Source organism: Haemaphysalis longicornis, unplaced genomic scaffold (genome assembly GCF_048455015.1).
Source record: "Haemaphysalis longicornis isolate Haplotype H1 unplaced genomic scaffold, Haemaphysalis longicornis Haplotype H1 scaffold_125, whole genome shotgun sequence".
In the NCBI taxonomy this organism is placed as follows: Eukaryota; Metazoa; Arthropoda; class Arachnida; order Ixodida; family Ixodidae; genus Haemaphysalis; species Haemaphysalis longicornis.
The window spans coordinates 283466-301235 of NW_027526227.1; the positions used below are offsets into that span (position 1 = coordinate 283466).

The 17770-nt window shown below is 47.1% G+C and overlaps 1 long non-coding RNA gene across 1 annotated transcript in view; it reads left to right on the forward strand.

The window, feature by feature from the left end:
• LOC144163611 (uncharacterized) overlaps positions 1-2609 on the forward strand; it is a 57660-nt gene extending 55051 nt beyond the window's left edge. Inside the window, exons 7-8 of the long non-coding RNA XR_013320952.1 lie at positions 291-320; positions 2605-2609. This is a non-coding gene — a long non-coding RNA (uncharacterized LOC144163611). The remainder of the gene's footprint in view (positions 1-290; positions 321-2604) is intronic.
• Positions 2610-17770: the final 15161 nt, after the last annotated feature.

Below are 17770 nucleotides of genomic sequence, written 5' to 3' on the forward strand. Positions count from 1 at the left end.
TTTTTTTTCTTGTCTAGCGTAGCCATAGTGCACATAAAAATATGCAAAGGAAGATTAGGCATGGCTTTCTTTAGTTTCCGAAATGAGTTCTATACTTTGTCAGGGCTGTGCGAGGCGGTTCCTTGGGATTTAATAAGAAAGATGGAATTCACGTGGGCAAAAATACCTCAGACCTGACCTTTCCACTACCACAAAGTAACATCATTCTGCATTCGCGACAACCATCACCTAGTTCTGCTTTGTCGGAGTATAATAAACTCATACTTTACCTACAAAATTCTTTCTTGCAGTTGCGGCAATCACTACCCTAATAACTAAACGTAAGTAACACCGATTCCCCATATACCTTAACACGCCGCTTCTGAGTGGCTATTGGAAAGCATGCAGTTCAATGAAGTAAAAATTCCAGTTTACCAGAGGTGCCGGGTATATAATAACAAAGTTGTGTGTAGAGTAAAAAAAGAGCCTGACGGGAAAAAAAGTGTTTATGGCAATGTTCTACGCCACAATGCCTTTATTATTTTCCACCTTTGGACATCTGTTATATCTAGGCGCTACGGCGACCAGCCTTTCTGACCAGTCTGTTCTACATTGACAACAGACAACACCACTCATATTGTGATCCGCAACATTACAGTTCGTTGTTTGGGGATTGTAAAGGGTCCACACTTCTCACCCTAAAATGGTAAGAGCGGTAAACAAGGCAGAACAGTTGATCAGTACGAACGTAGAGATGCATTTATTGGCGCACAACACCGAAGCACATGAATGCTTTACATGCGGGTAATATAACAAACATAGAGAATTGGGAACCCACCAGAAGGCAGGCTACACTTTCTTGCGGCAACTGTTGCCATAAATCCGCTCGCTACCTCCGGAAATCAAAAGGCAAAGCTCGCGGCACTATTTATGTATCTAGCGCCTCCTTGTCGAAACCTCACGACCAATGTGAGGCCGTTACCCTGTATTAATAATATTGAGAAAGGCCGGGCTCTCGAGGAAAATTTGCAGTAAATGTTGTGATGTTTTTCGCCTTGACAAGTTAGAGGCATTGTTAACCTATATCGAGAAACCTTTCTTTCTAAACTGTAAATATGTTATAGATGCAGTACACGACCGTTTTTTCGGCCACCACAATTCGGACTTGCTGGATATTCCGGGCTCTACCTCGGAACCACCAGTTGCCGCACATGTGTAATGTATATGAACCAAAAATGTTTCTTCGGACGTCCTTCTGTATTGCGGGGCCTCCTTCTGGTATATTGTTTGTACCCATTTTACTTCAACTTTAAAATAAAGCCTAAAATTCCAGTCTCTGGACAAAACGTTCCGGGGCCGAGGAATGCTGCGGCTCGGGGGGGACGCCATTTTTAATCCTAAGCCTTCCGGCTAAGTACGGGTTGGATAGAGATTGCCTTGAATTTCACCGGGGACAAAACGTTCGCCTTTGAGGCGACAATTTTACATGGTATCTGTGGTGGAAGCAATGTCCAAACCACGTAACGGGTGATATGTGGCCAGATTGTTTTTTTTTGTAGACACCACATTTTTAGGCAACAGGTGACTTTGACCTATAAGAAACACCATCATCAGAATTGTCCTGACCGATTCCCGACTTCAGCTTTTTTCAAGTGACATAGTTTGATTTTGCAACTCGCTGGTTTTCTTGCTATTTTTGTATCCCAACCTGGTCCTAAAAATTCGAACCCACGGTATTCTGGAGGTCGTGGGTTCGGATCCCACCCGGCGGGCATTTTTTCCCCACTTTCTTTTCGACTCAAAAAATTCTTCATCTCTTTCTGTGACCCACCACAACCTCCCCTTTGCTTTCCGAGGTTTTCTTGACTGCCAACCCTTAATTTCTGTCTTAATTTATGGAGCCCCTCATTTTCTATTTTCTGATTCGCTACATGCTTACCGAGGGCTTCTGTCCTGGCAGTCTTGGTGCCGAAGGGAGCTTAAGAGGGTTCAACGCTGGTTGACCACTCTCTACATGTCGTAGACACTCGAGTCACGGCCCGTGGGTTCAGAAGAAGGTCCCCTTCACCCCGAGTAGTCCGAGTGGCGCTGGCTACCACCCCCTAGTGCAGGAAACAAAAATACCTTAACATAAATACCCGAGAAAGTGCTGGGGAAAAAGCCCCGCCGGTAGCGTAGTGGTTATCGCACCAGACCGGTATTCTTGAGGTCGTGGGTTCGTATCCCACCCGGCGGGCATTTTTTCAACACTTTCTTTTCGGCTCGAAAAATTCTTCATCTCTTTGTATGACACACCACAACCTCCCCTTTGCTTTCCGAGGTTTTCTTGACTGCCAACCGTTATTTTCTGTCTGATTTCACGGATCCCCTGATTTCCCATTGTTTGATTCGGTACATATATATATATATATATATATATATATTGATAGATAGATAGACAGATACATGGATAGATAGATATATTGTGGGCACTCAGTTAGCGCTGCACTGTTATTAGGGCTTCATATGAGAATGAAAACCAACAGGCCAACCTCCCTGCGAAGTCAACCAACCTTAACTAGCGTCTTTGGATCATCATCATAATCTTTTTTGTGTTGCCTTTCATGCTGGGTCTGGCCCGTGCAGCCTAAGTGTAATGGTCTCCCTGCATCTCCGGTCGCCATCTCTCATCATATATAAATAAACACACATACACACACACATATATATATATATAAATAAATATATATATATATATATATATATATATATATATATATATATATATATATATATATATATATAGTAAGGAAATGAGGGGCTCGTTGAGGAAATACAGAAAGATAGGGCAGCAGTCTACAACGCCAAAGGAGGCATAGGGGTGTGGTTAGGCTCTTTTCTTTTTCACTACGGTTATTGAAGTAAACATTTTTTTAATATACAGAAGAAAGAAAGAAAGAAAAACACGCGCCCAGAGTGGGGACCGAACCCACGCCTTTCGATTACATGTCGAATGCCTTACCAATTCGGCTATCTGGGCAACTGTGTTCTCCTTCACTTTCTGGGCTATATATCTTTACTAGAAGTGTATCTGACGCTTGAGGGTGGTAGCCAGCGCCACACTGACTACACGGGGAGAAGGGGACCTTCTTTTCAACCCCCGGGGCGTGCGAAAGCCTAGCGAAAGCCTGCGAAAGCCTAGTGAGGGTCTCGACTACCTCTGCGAAACCTCTGCGAAAGCCTAGCGAGGGTCTCGACTCTGGCAGCCTTGATGCCTAGGTAGCATAAGAGGGCTTCCCGCCAGTTACCCGCTCATGACAGGCTGTAGACATTCGCGTCACGCCCCGGGGGTTGAAAAGAAGGTGCCCTTCTCCCCGTGTAGTCTGAGTGGCGCTGGCTACCACCCTCAAGCGTCAGATACAGTTGTAGTAAATATAAAATACCCCAGAAAGTGAAGCAGAACACAGTCGCCCAGATAGCCGAATTGGTAAGGCATTCGACATGTAATCGAAAGGTGTGGGTTCGGTCCCCACTCTGGGCGCGTGTTTTCTTTCTTTCTTTCTTCTGTATATTATAAAAATGTTTACTTCAATAACCGTAGTGAAAAAGAAAAGAGCCTAACCACACCCCTATGCCTCCTTTGGCGTTGTAGACTGCTGCCCTATCTTTCTGTATTTCCTCAACGAGCCCCTCATTTCCTTAATATATTATTCTGCGAAAGCCTAGCGAGGGTCTCGACTCTGGCAGCCTTGATGCCTAGGTAGCATAAGAGGGCTTCCCGCCAGTTACCCGCTCATGACAGGCTGTAGACGTTGGAGTCACGCCCCGGGGGTTGAAAAGAAGGTCCCCTTCTTCCCGTGTAGTCAGTGTGGCGCTGGCTACCACCCTCAAGCGTCAGATACACTTCTAGTAAAGATAAATAGCCCAGAAAGTGAAGGAGAACACAGTCGCCCAGATAGCCGAATTGGTAAGGCATTCGACATGTAATCGAAAGGCGTGGGTTCGGTCCCCACTCTGGGCGCGTGTTTTTCTTTCTTTCTTTCTTCTGTATTTTAAAAAAATGTTTACTTCAATAACCGTAGTGAAAAAGAAAAGAGCCTAACCACACCCCTATGCCTCCTTTGGCGTTGTAGACTGCTGCCCTATCTTTCTGTATTTCCTCAACGAGCCCCTCATTACCTTACTATATTATTTTGCGAAAGCCTAGCGAGGGTCTCGACTCTGGCAGCCTTGATGCCTAGGTAGCATAAGAGGGCTTCCCGCCAGTTACCCGCTCATGACAGGCTGTAGACGTTGGAGTCACGCCCCGGGGGTTGAAAAGAAGGTCCCCTTCTCCCCGTGTAGTCAGTGTGGCGCTGGCTACCACCCTCAAGCATCAGATACACTTCTAGTAAAGATAAATAGTCCAGAAAGTGAAGGAGAACACAGTCGCCCAGATAGCCGAATTGGTAAGGCATTCGACATGTAATCGAAAGGTGTGGGTTCGGTCCCCACTCTGGGCGCGTGTTTTTCTTTCTTTCTTCTGTATATTATAAAAATGTTTACTTCAATAACCGTAGTGAAAAAGAAAAGAGCCTAACCACACCCCTATGCCTCCTTTGGCGTTGTAGACTGCTGCCCTATCTTTCTGTATTTCCTCAACGAGCCCCTCATTTCCTTACTATATTATTCTGCGAAAGCCTAGTGAGGGTCTCGACTCTGGCAGCCTTGATGCCTAGGTAGCATAAGAGGGCTTCCCGCCAGTTACCCGCTCATGACAGGCTGTAGACGTTGGAGTCACGCCCCGGGGGTTGAAAAGAAGGTCCCCTTCTTCCCGTGTAGTCAGTGTGGCGCTGGCTACCACCCTCAAGCGTCAGATACACTTCTAGTAAAGATAAATAGCCCAGAAAGTGAAGGAGAACACAGTCGCCCAGATAGCCGAATTGGTAAGGCATTCGACATGTAATCGAAAGGCGTGGGTTCGGTCCCCACTCTGGGGGCGTGTTTTTCTTTCTTTCTTTCTTCTGTATATTAAAAAAATGTTTACTTCAATAACCGTAGTGAAAAAGAAAAGAGCCTAACCACACCCCTATGCCTCCTTTGGCGTTGTAGACTGCTGCCCTATCTTTCTGTATATATATATATATATATATATATATATATATATATATATATATATATATATATATATGCAACGCAGGACACATGGCGTCCGTCGAACCAACACCTTTATTAACAACTTCTTCATCATCCACCACTATCGCACCGCCCCGTCTCTTGGAGGCTAATCACCCATTCCGGCCAACTGCCTGCACCATCCATCTGCGGGACGTCACACGCTTCTGCCTCCCCCCGAGAGTGTGTTTGGTGTAGGGGCGGATAATATCGTCTTAGCCTCCCGACATGGACAATGTCAGTCTGACGACCGAGTGGAGCCACGCTGCGGTCGATCTCGTAGTTTACCGCAGAGATCTTGCGTAGTACTGTTGCAAATAGTACAGGAAGAAGATGAGGCTCATGGCTCTAGGGCACTACTATCATCATCATTGTAACTAAGTCATCGCCAGGAAACGAAGTGGTGGGACCACTGATCGAACGACCCTTTTAATGGCGATGACTTAGTTACAATGATGATGATGGTAGTGCCCTAAAGCCAGGAGCCTCATCTTCTTCCTCTACTATTTGCAACATACTCACGACCACAAAACAGATGTAAAAAACATTAAAATCTGGCACAGGGCTTCTGGCGAAAACATAGCACTGCAGTTCCTGGTGAAACGCCAACGTTCAGGCCAGTTAAATTTAGATAGCCTTTTTCTTCCTGCATTGCTTCCCGTTACTTCGTTTCTTATGGTACATCCAGGTTGTAAGCCGCGTTGCTTCCGACGTGTGCAGACGATTATCATGCGCACAGTGTCTGCTGTGGTGACGGTGCCTGTAGGCATTCAAGTATGTCCGTGCTGCTGTGTCATTTAGCGAATGAGCTCCCGTCCTGGGTAAATAATGCGGTCAATCTCTGGTCACGCAATCAGCAGTCGTAGGCTTCTGCACATAATATACGCCTGTAACCTGCGAAGCCCGGACTGTTGCCGGTGACCAAGTTGACTGTTTGAAATGCGGATCTTTCTTGAGTCCGTCTAGAGCCTTTGCTGCCGCAGTTTTTGCGGTGCACTTTGCGACGGATGCAACGTCATGCGTTAGGGTAGCAGTGCTGCTCTGTCGATCATGTGCCCAGTCTTGATCGATCGTTTAGTGATACCAGGGCACTCATCGCGCAAGTCACTCCCATCGTTCTCGTAAGCGCCGGACTCGGTTTGCTGACAGGGCCTTGTAGCGTCCATCCAAGCGAAGTGTTTATCGCGACTAGTCCTTCCTGCTGCTCGCTTCTAATAATTTCTCCTGCCACTGTTCTCCACAGTTAGTCGGCTCCTATGAGTAGGTCGATGTCTCCGTCCGCACTTCCTTGGGGATAAGTTTGTTCGTCCGCAAGTCGGTAGCCTAACTTTCCTAAATCCATAGCAAAAGCACCGCTCATATATGTATTTCGGACGTTGTGACAAATGGCTGGTACGGTATTTGCCTGTAATCTATGCTCTGCGTCGCCAAACTGGCTTCGCAGTCGAACCTCAACGATTCTTCTTCTTCCCACTTGAGAAGTGGCTGACGATGCAAAGGTTTTGACTGCGAGGTTTGTCTCTCCCACGACTTTTAGTTGCAATTTCTCCACGAGGTCTTCCTTAATGTAGGTTCTCTGGCTGCCACCGTCCAAAATGCCTCGTACGTAACTTGCTGCGTTGGGACCGATGATTCATGACCTGAATTTCTGGAGGTAAATGTCTTCGTCCAGCTGGCAGCCAGAGACCCTACATTAAGGAAGACCTCGTGGAGAAATTGCAACTAAAAGTCGTGGGAGAGACAAACCTCGCAGTCAAAACCTTTGCATCGTCAGTCACATCTCAAGTGGGAAGAAGAAGAATCGTTGAGGTTCGACTGCGTTGTGCATTTCTTTTGGTGCGTTACTTTCGCACATAGCATACGTCCTTCTGCGTTGTTACTCGTTGGAGCCTCTTCGTTCACGCTCACAGGAGAGACCGTGCGGATTAGCCTTTTTTGGCTGTCTCCGTCGTTTTCTGCCTCAGATTCCGGATGGCTGCATTTAAAAGTTTCTGTTGGGGCTGAAGGCAATGACATGCTGTTCGCAAAATAACCGATGTCGGAGTCTTGATTACTCTTCAGTTCTGGGTCGTTTCTCAAGTCGGTGATGCTCCGCTTGTTATATGGTTCATTCGTAATGCCCATCAGTGACGTAGCGGACATATCGGGAGAAGTGCCCTCCCCATTTGAACCGTAACTGGTGAATGATGTTACGTCTAGATGGTCCACGTTGCGTTTGATTCGTTGCAGCACTGAGCATTTTAAAGACTGCCGTAAATTGCTGATAACCCCTTGTACTTTCCACTTCATCGTTACGATGGTATTGGCTCATGTTTCAGCATTTTCGATCTCCTCGGCAATCTTGTCTTGCGCGAGCTTGTTGCAGGGTTTCGGCAGTGTTGGAGAAGAGGCAGGGGTATGATGGTGTGCCATACATAAGAAAACATGTTGGGTAGCCGGTGACTTCATGAGGTGTCCTGTTGTACTCATCGACAACCTCTGCAAGAAGGCGTGTCCATGGTTTTCGCGGTTGGTTGTTGATTTTGCAGTGGAGGCGAGTAACAATGGACTGATTAGTGCGCTTGTTTAGGCCATTACTATGCGGTCGTTGAGAAGTCGTTAAAAGCTGATGAATGTTGTTGTGTTTGAGGAACTGCTTGAATTTGCCTGCGGTGAATCCTGTTCCGCGATAGGAGAGGAACTTCCGAGGCTTTCCAGCAATGAAGATGCTCTTCAGGCAGGAAATGTACGCATCGCACGTCTCATTTCGGTGCGCAAAAGCCCAAACATAACGAGTTGCATGGTCAACGGCAAAGTGAATGAACCTTTTTTGGAGAACCGTAGTTCGCAAAACCTCCGATGGTATCCATGGCCAGAAGATCAAATGGTTGTTCAGCTGGTGGTAGTGACTCCAAAGATCCGAAACGCTTGGTCTTCGTCTTCTTGCAGCGCTGGCAAGTGTCACAGCGGCGAATGTATTTTGAGACGTCGGTGATGATGTCAGGCCAATAATATTGTGGAGACAAAAGTCACAATGTCTTCTTGACTCCAACGTGGCCAAAAGCGTCATGAGACTTCTAAAGAAGAGAAGATCGCAGAGAAGCAGGGGCGTAGACTCTTCGAATCCCTCTACGCGTCACTATGGCCATTCCGTTCTCAATGACGTGCTTGCAAGGCGGTTTGTCGTTGGGATTCTCTTGCAGTTGCTCAGCTGATAGAAGCTGAATATTCGGGTTTCGCGATAGTGCATCAGCTTCGATGTTGTCAGCGCCCTTTTGGTGCTTGATATTGACATCGTACATGGAGAGCTTGAAGGACCATCGAAACAGACGGCCTCGCGGATTCTTGATGTTTTTAAGCCACTGTAGCGCAGCGTGATCAGCGACTACCGTAAAAAGTTTTCCATGCAGATAGCAGTGCCATTTGTCGATAGCGTCAATAATTGCCAAGCATTCAAGTTCTGTGATGGCGTAATTGACTTCATGCTTGAGCAGCTTGCGTGAGTGGTATGCAACTGGGTGCTCCCGGCCTTCTTCATCAGCCTGCTTCAAAACGGCGCCGATACCTTTGCTGGACGCATCACAGTACAGCACACAAGGTTTCGAGGCATCGTAGATGGCAAGAACCGGCTCTTCCATGACACATTTCTTCAGCTTAGTGAAAGCCAGTTGGCAGTTTGAGTCCCAGTTTCACGTAGCGTCTTTGCTGAGGAGGCACGTCAGTGGATGGGCAATTTCACCGAAGTGAGCGATGTACCGACGGTAAACATTTACGGTACCGAGAAAACGCTGCAGCTCTTTCGGGCGCGATGGTGTGGGAAACCGCAAAATCGCCTCCACGTTGCTTCGTTTCGGAGTGACTGCACCATTTGAAACCCTGTGCCCCGGGTACTCAATGGATATTTGTGCGAATTGACATTTCTTCATTTTGAGCCTGACGCATTCGCTTTTAAAAGCGTTTAGAACGGCGTCGAGATGCTTCAGATGGTCGGAAAACGTGTCAGAATACCCGACGGGATGTCTCATGTTGAAAAGTACGTCGATTTCCGAGAGAGTCTAGAACGTCGTCAATGCGAGGGATGGGTTGGTAGTCAGGCACCGTCACTGCGTTCAGCTTGCTGTAATCTATGCAGAAACGTGTACGCCCTTCTCCCTTTTTCTCTGCCAGAAGTGCCGGGGCAGCGTACGGAGACGTAGACAGCCGTATTGCGCCTTGCGTGAGAAGTTCGCTGACTTGTCTGTCCATTTCGACACTATCAGCTTCTGAGCATCGATACGAAGCCCTGCGGATGGGGACGTCGTTGATGACGGGAATGCGATGCATCTCGCTGCTGATGCACCCAATGTCAGTTTGGGATTTGGAACAAATGTCCTCATACTTGTGGAGAAGTTGCTTAAGGGCTGACCTCTGATTTTCATTCAGGTGCCCCAATTCGCAAACTTTAAGCTCCTGCAAACAGGCGTTCTTGCCAGCCGTTTGACGGGCTTGTGTGCGAGGGTGGAGGACGTTATTTCCTTTGCGTAGCGTCAGTGTATCGATGTCTAGAGACAAGTTGAAGAGACAGGCACTGTCCAAGCCAAGGAGTAAATTGCTCTTCATGCCTTGCAGAACATGTGCTTCAATTTCCTTGGTAGTTTTTCCAAACTGTACCTTTAGATTAACGCGACCCAAAGTTTTGGTAGATGATGTTACTTGATCTACTGTGATGCATGAATCTCTCATTATTTGCAGGCGAAGGGTTGTCAGCACTGCTTCGCTGATACAGGTAATTGTGGCTCCGGTATCAAAAGTAGCGCTGACTGGGTGCCCGTTAATGAGTGCATCAAGGTGATTTAACATAGCCTTGGGTCGCCCTCCTCGTTTCCCTGGTTGGTAGCGAGGGCGGAAATGCTTGCGCGTCGTCGGCATTCATTGTGCCAGTGCATCTGTTGTGGCAAGCCGGCCATGACGCAATGCCTGCATTCGAACTTGGGTGCTCGGCCCAGCGTATTAGGCGGACGCTGATGGGAATTGCAGCTCGGTGCATTGATCTGTGCGTGTCGACCTGGTGGAACGCGGTGCGACGTAGCTCGTTTCATTTGCAGCCTCTACTCTAAGCGCAGCTGAAAGCTAAGCTGCTGGGGTGGATGGAGTAAGCCCGGCAAGAGCCATTTCCATTTCAGCAGGGAGGCCGTCGATGACCCCTGATATAAGGTGCGCGTCCTTTAGTTCAGCAAGGCGTCCCAGACACATTTTTTCATCGTAATATTTCTTGAGGCTCTGGCCCGATTTCAGGCGGCAATGAATGAACTGACGGAATGGATCCGCGATGGCGCTTGCGAACCGTTCGGTCATGCATGCAACGAGGTCCTCCGAAGCTGTGCCAGTGTCAAACACCTCGGTAAGGTACCAGCGGAAGCTTTCACCTTCAAGGTAATCGGAGAAATTGCACAACTTGTCTCGCTCGGTCCATGCAGTGGCCGCAGTCTTCACCTCGAAGAGTCGGAGCCACTTGTCAAAGGGAACATCGTCGCTTGCGCCCGCGTACTTGGGGATGGTGATGGCTTTCTTGGATGTTGCCATGATGCGGGGTTGCACGGTAAATCCTGTCGACGAGTGTAACGCAATAGACATGGCGTCCGTCGAACGAATACCTTTATTAACAACTTCTTCTACATCATCCACCACTATCGAACCGCAGCGTTTCTTGGTGGCTAATCTCCTATTCCGGCCAACTGCCCTGCACCATCCATCTGCGGGACGTCACACACACACACACACATATATATATATATATATATATATATATATATATATATATATATATATATATATATATATATATATATATATGGTTAGGAAATGAGGGGCTCGTTAGGCAATACAGAAAGAAATGCCGGCAGTCTACAACGCCAAAGAAGACATAGGGGAATGGTTGGACTATTTTTTACCGTTAATGAAATTATATTTTTTTTCTATTAATTGAAGCGAGAAAGAAAGAAAGAAAGAAAGAAAGAAAAACACGCGCCCAGAGTGGGGACCGAACCCACGCCTTTCGATTAGATCTCGTATGCCTTACCAATTCGGCTATCTGGGCGACTGTGTTCTGCTTCACTTTCTGGGGTATTTTATATTTACTACAAGTGTATCTGACGCTTGAGGGTGGTAGCCAGCGCCACTCAGACTACACGGGGAGAAGGGGACCTTCTTTTCAACCCCCGGGGCGTGACGCGAACGTTTACAGCCTGTCATAAGCGCGTAACTGGGGGGAAACTCTCTTATGCTACCTTGGCATCAAGGCTGCCAGAACCGAGGCCCTCGCTAAGCTTTCGCAGGATAATAATATGGTTAGGAAATGAGGGGCTCCTTAGGAAATACAGAAAGAAATGCCGGCAGTCTACAACGCCAAAGAAGACATAGGGGAATGGTTGGACTATTTTTTACCGTTAGTGAAATTATATTTTTTTTCTATTAATTGAAGCGAGAAAGAAAGAAAGAAAGAAAGAAAAAAATAAAAACACGCGCCCAGAGTGGGGACTGAACCCACGCCTTTCGATTACATCTCGAATGCCTTATCAATTCGGCTATCTGGGCGACTGTGTTCTGCTTCACTTTCTGGGGTATTTTATATTTACTACAACTGTATCTGACGCTTGAGGGTGGTAGCCAGCGCCACTCAGACTACACGGGGAGAAGGGGACCTTCTTTTCAACCCCCGGGGCGTGACGCGAACGTCTACAGCCTGTCATAAGCGCGTAACTGGCGGGAAACCCTCTTATGCTACCTTGGCATCAAGGCTGCCAGAACCGAGGCCCTCGCTAAGCTTTCGCAGGATAATAATATGGTTAGGAAATGAGGGGCTCGTTAGGAAATACAGAAAGAAATGCCGGCAGTCTACAACGCCAAAGAAGACATAGGGGAATGGTTGGACTATTTTTTACCGTTAGTGAAATTATATTTTTTTTCTATTAATTGAAGCGAGAAAGAAAGAACGAAAGAAAGAAAGAAAGAAAGAAAGAAAGAAAAACACGCGCCCAGAGTGGGGACCGAACCCACGCCTTTCGATTAGATCTCGAATGCCTTACCAATTCGGCTATCTGGGCGACTGTGTTCTGCTTCACTTTCTGGGGTATTTTATATTTACTACAACTGTATCTGATGCTTGAGGGTGGTAGTCAGCGCCACTCAGACAACACGGGGAGAAGGGGACCTTCTTTTCAACCCCCGGGGCGTGACGCGAACGTCTACCGCCTGTCATAAGCGCGTAACTGGCGGGAAACCCTCTTATGCTACCTTGGCATCAAGGCTGCCAGAACCGAGGCCCTCGCTAAGCTTTCGCAGGATAATAATATGGTTAGGAAATGAGGGGCTCGTTAGGAAATACAGAAAGAAATGCCGGCAGTCTACAACGCCAAAGAAGACATAGGTGAATGGTTGGACTATTTTTTACCGTTAGTGAAATTATATTTTTTTTTCTATTAATTGAAGCGAGAAAGAAAGAAAGAAAGAAAGAAAGAAAGAAAGAAAGAAAGAAAGAAAGAAAAACACGCGCCCAGAGTGGGGACCGAACCCACGATCTCGAATGCCTTACCAATTCGGCTATCTGGGCGACTGTGTTCTGCTTCACTTTCTGGGGTATTTTATATTTACTACAACTGTATCTGACGCTTGAGGGTGGTAGCCAGCGCCACTCAGACTACACGGGGAGAAGGGGACCTTCTTTTCAACCCCCGGGGCGTGACGCGAACGTCTACAGCCTGTCATAAGCGCGTAACTGGCGGGAAACCCTCTTATGCTACCTTGGCATCAAGGCTGCCAGAACCGAGGCCCTCGCTAAGCTTTCGCAGGATAATAATATGGTTAGGAAATGAGGGGCTCATTAGGAAATACAGAAAGAAATGCCGGCAGTCTACAACGCCAAAGAAGACATAGGGGAATGGTTGGACTATTTTTTACCGTTAGTGAAATTATATTTTTTTTCTATTAATTGAAGCGAGAAAGAAAGAAAGAAAGAAAGAAAGAAAAACACGCGCCCAGAGTGGGAACCGAACCCACGATCTCTTATGCCTTACCAATTCGGCTATCTGGGCGACTGTGTTCTGCTTCACATTCTGGGGTATTTTATATTTACTACAACTGTATCTGACGCTTGAGGGTGGTAGCCAGCGCCACTCAGATTACACGGGGAGAAGGGGACCTTCTTTTCAACCCCCGACGTGACGCGAACGTCTACAGCCTGTCATAAGCGCGTAACTGGCGGGAAACCCTCTTATGCTACCTTGGCATCAAGGCTGCCAGAACCGAGGCCATCGCTAAGCTTTCGCAGGATAATAATATGGTTAGGAAATGAGGGGCTCGTTAGGAAATACAGAAAGAAATGCCGGCAGTCTACAACGCCAAAGAAGACATAGGGGAATGGTTAGACTATTTTTTACCGTTAGTGAAATTATATTTTTTTTCTAATAATTGAAGCGAGAAAGAAAGAAAGAAAGAAAGAAAAACACGCGCCCAGAGTGGGGACCGAACCCACGCCTTTCGATTAGATCTCGAATGCCTTACCAATTCGGCTATCTGGGCGACTGTGTTCTGCTTCACTTTCTGGGGTATTTTATATTTACTACAACTGTATCTGACGCTTGAGGGTGGTAGCCAGCGCCACTCAGACTACACGGGGAGAAGGGGACCTTCTTTTCAACCCCCGGGGCGTGACGCGAACGTCTACAGCCTGTCATAAGCGCGTAACTGGCGGGAAACCCTCTTATGCTACCTTGGCATCAAGGCTGCCAGAACCGAGGCCCTCGCTAAGCTTTCGCAGGATAATAATATGGTTAGGAAATGAGGGGCTCCTTAGGAAATACAGAAAGAAATGCCGGCAGTCTACAACGCCAAAGAAGACATAGGGGAATGGTTGGACTATTTTTTACCGTTAGTGAAATTATATTTTTTTTCTATTAATTGAAGCGAGAAAGAAAGAAAGAAAGAAAGAAAGAAAGAAAAACACGCGCCCAGAGTGGGGACCGAACCCACGCCTTTCGATTAGATCTCGAATGCCTTACCAATTCGGCTATCTGGGCGACTGTGTTCTGCTTCACTTTCTGGGGTATTTTATATTTACTACAACTGTATCTGACGCTTGAGGGTGGTAGCCAGCGTCACTCAGACTACACGGGGAGAAGGGGACCTTCTTTTCAACCCCCGGGTACGTGACGCGAACGTCTACAGCCTGTCATAAGCGCGTAACTGGCGGGAAACCCTCTTATGCTACCTTGGCATCAAGGCTGCCAGAACCGAGGCCCTCGCTAAGCTTTCGCAGGATAATAATATGGTTAGGAAATGAGGGGCTCGTTAGGAAACACAGAAAGAAATGCCGGCAGTCTACAACGCCAAAGAAGACATAGGGGAATGGTTGGACTATTTTTTACCGTTAGTGAAATTATATTTTTTTTCTATTAATTGAAGCGAGAAAGAAAGAAAGAAAGAAAGAAAGAAAAACACGCGCCCAGAGTGAGACCGAACCCACGCCTTTCGATTAGATCTCGAATGCCTTACCAGTTCGGCTATCTGGGCGACTGTGTTCTGCTTCACTTTCTGGGGTATTTTATATTTACTACAACTGTATCTGATGCTTGAGGGTGGTAGCCAGCGCCACTCAGACTACACGGGGAGAAGGGGACCTTCTTTTCAACCCCCGGGGCGTGACGCGAACGTCTACCGCCTGTCATAAGCGCGTAACTGGCGGGAAACCCTCTTATGCTACCTTGGCATCAAGGCTGCCAGAACCGAGGCCCTCGCTAAGCTTTCGCAGGATAATAATATGGTTAGGAAATGAGGGGCTCTTTAGGAAATACAGAAAGATATGCCGGCAGTCTACAACTCCAAAGAAGACATAGGGGAATGGTTGGACTATTTTTTACCGTTAGTGAAATTATATTTTTTTTCTATTAATTGAAGCGAGAAAGAAAGAAAGAAAGAAAAAAAGAAAAACACGCGCCCAGAGTGGGGACCGAACCCACGCCTTTCGATTAGATCTCGAATGCCTTACCAATTCGGCTATCTGGGCGACTGTGTTCTGCTTCACTTTCTGGGGTATTTTATATTTACTACAAGTGTATCTGACGCTTGAGGGTGGTAGCCAGCGCCACTCAGACTACACGGGGAGAAGGGGACCTTCTTTTCAACCCCCGGGGCGTGACGCGAACGTTTACAGCCTGTCATAAGCGCGTAATTGGCGGGAAACCCTCTTATGCTACCTTGGCATCAAGGCTGCCAGAACCGAGGCCCTCGCTAAGCTTTCGCAGGATAATAATATGGTTAGGAAATGAGGGGCTCCTTAGGAAATACAGAAAGAAATGCCGGCAGTCTACAACGCCAAAGAAGACATAGGGAAATGGTTGGACTTTTTTTACCGTTAGTGAAATTATATTTTTTTTCTATTAATTGAAGCGAGAAAGAAAGAAAGAAAGAAAGAAAGAAAGAAATAAAAACACGCGCCCAGAGTGGGGACCGAACCCACGCCTTTCGATTAGATCTCGAATGCCTTACCAATTCGGCTATCTGGGCGACTGTGTTCTGCTTCACTTTCTGGGGTATTTTATATTTACTACAACTGTATCTGACGCTTGAGGGTGGTAGCCAGCGCCACTCAGACTACACGGGGAGAAGGGGACCTTCTTTTCAACCCCCGGGGCGTGACGCGAACGTCTACAGCCTGTCATAAGCGCGTAACTGGCGGGAAACCCTCTTATGCTACCTTGGCATCAAGGCTGCCAGAACCGAGGCCCTCGCTAAGCTTTCGCAGGATAATAATATGGTTAGGAAATGAGGGGCTCGTTAGGAAATACAGAAAGAAATGCCGGCAGTCTACAACGCCAAAGAAGACATAGGGGAATGGTTGGACTATTTTTTACCGTTAGTGAAATTATATTTTTTTTCTATTATTTGAAGCGAGAAAGAAAGAAAGAAAGAAAGAAAGAAAAGCACGCGCCCAGAGTGGGGACCGAACCCACGCCTTTCGATTAGATCTCGAATGCCTTACCAATTCGGCTATCTGGGCGACTGTGTTCTGCTTCACTTTCTGGGGTATTTTATATTTACTACAACTGTATCTGATGCTTGAGGGTGGTAGCCAGCGCCACTCAGACTACACGGGGAGAAGGGGACCTTCTTTTCAACCCCCGGGGCGTGACGCGAACGTCTACCGCCTGTCATAAGCGCGTAACTGGCGGGAAACCCTCTTATGCTACCTTGGCATCAAGGCTGCCAGAACCGAGGCCCTCGCTAAGCTTTCGCAGGATAATAATATGGTTAGGAAATGAGGGGCTCGTTAGGAAATACAGAAAGAAATGCCGGCAGTCTACAACGCCAAAGAAGACATAGGTGAATGGTTGGACTATTTTTTACCGTTAGTGAAATTATATTTTTTTCTATTAATTGAAGCGAGAAAGAAAGAAAGAAAGAAAGAAAGAAAGAAAAACACGCGCCCAGAGTGGGAACCGAACCCACGATCTCGAATGCCTTACCAATTCGGCTATCTGGGCGACTGTGTTCTGCTTCACTTTCTGGGGTATTTTATATTTACTACAACTGTATCTGACGCTTGAGGGTGGTAGCCAGCGCCACTCAGATTACACGGGGAGAAGGGGACCTTCTTTTCAACCCCCGGGGCGTGACGCGAACGTCTACAGCCTGTCATAAGCGCGTAACTGGCGGGAAACCCTCTTATGCTACCTTGGCATCAAGGCTGCCAGAACCGAGGCCATCGCTAAGCTTTCGCAGGATAATAATATGGTTAGGAAATGAGGGGCTCGTTAGGAAATACAGAAAGAAATGCCGGCAGTCTACAACGCCAAAGAAGACATAGGGGAATGGTTAGACTATTTTTTACCGTTAGTGAAATTATATTTTTTTTCTAATAATTGAAGCGAGAAAGAAAGAAAGAAAGAAAAACACGCGCCCAGAGTGGGGACCGAACCCACGCCTTTCGATTAGATCTCGAATGCCTTACCAATTCGGCTATCTGGGCGACTGTGTTCTGCTTCACTTTCTGGGGTATTTTATATTTACTACAACTGTATCTGACGCTTGAGGGTGGTAGCCAGCGCCACTCAGACTACACGGGGAGAAGGGGACCTTCTTTTCAACCCCCGGGGCGTGACGCGAACGTCTACAGCCTGTCATAAGCGCGTAACTGGCGGGAAACCCTCTTATGCTACCTTGGCATCAAGGCTGCCAGAACCGAGGCCCTCGCTAAGCTTTCGCAGGATAATAATATGGTTAGGAAATGAGGGGCTCCTTAGGAAATACAGAAAGAAATGCCAGCAGTCTACAACGCCAAAGAAGACATAGGGGAATGGTTGGACTATTTTTTACCGTTAGTGAAATTATATTTTTTTTCTATTAATTGAAGCGAGAAAGAAAGAAAGAAAGAAAGAAAGAAAGAAAGAAAGAAAAACACGCGCCCAGAGTGGGGACCGAACCCACGCCTTTCGATTAGATCTCGAATGCCTTAACAATTCGGCTATCTGGGCGACTGTGTTCTGCTTCACTTTCTGGGGTATTTTATATTTACTACAACTGTATCTGACGCTTGAGGGTGGTAGCCAGCGCCACTCAGACTACACGGGGAGAAGGGGACCTTCTTTTCAACCCCCGGGTACGTGACGCGAACGTCTACAGCCTGTCATAAGCGCGTAACTGGCGG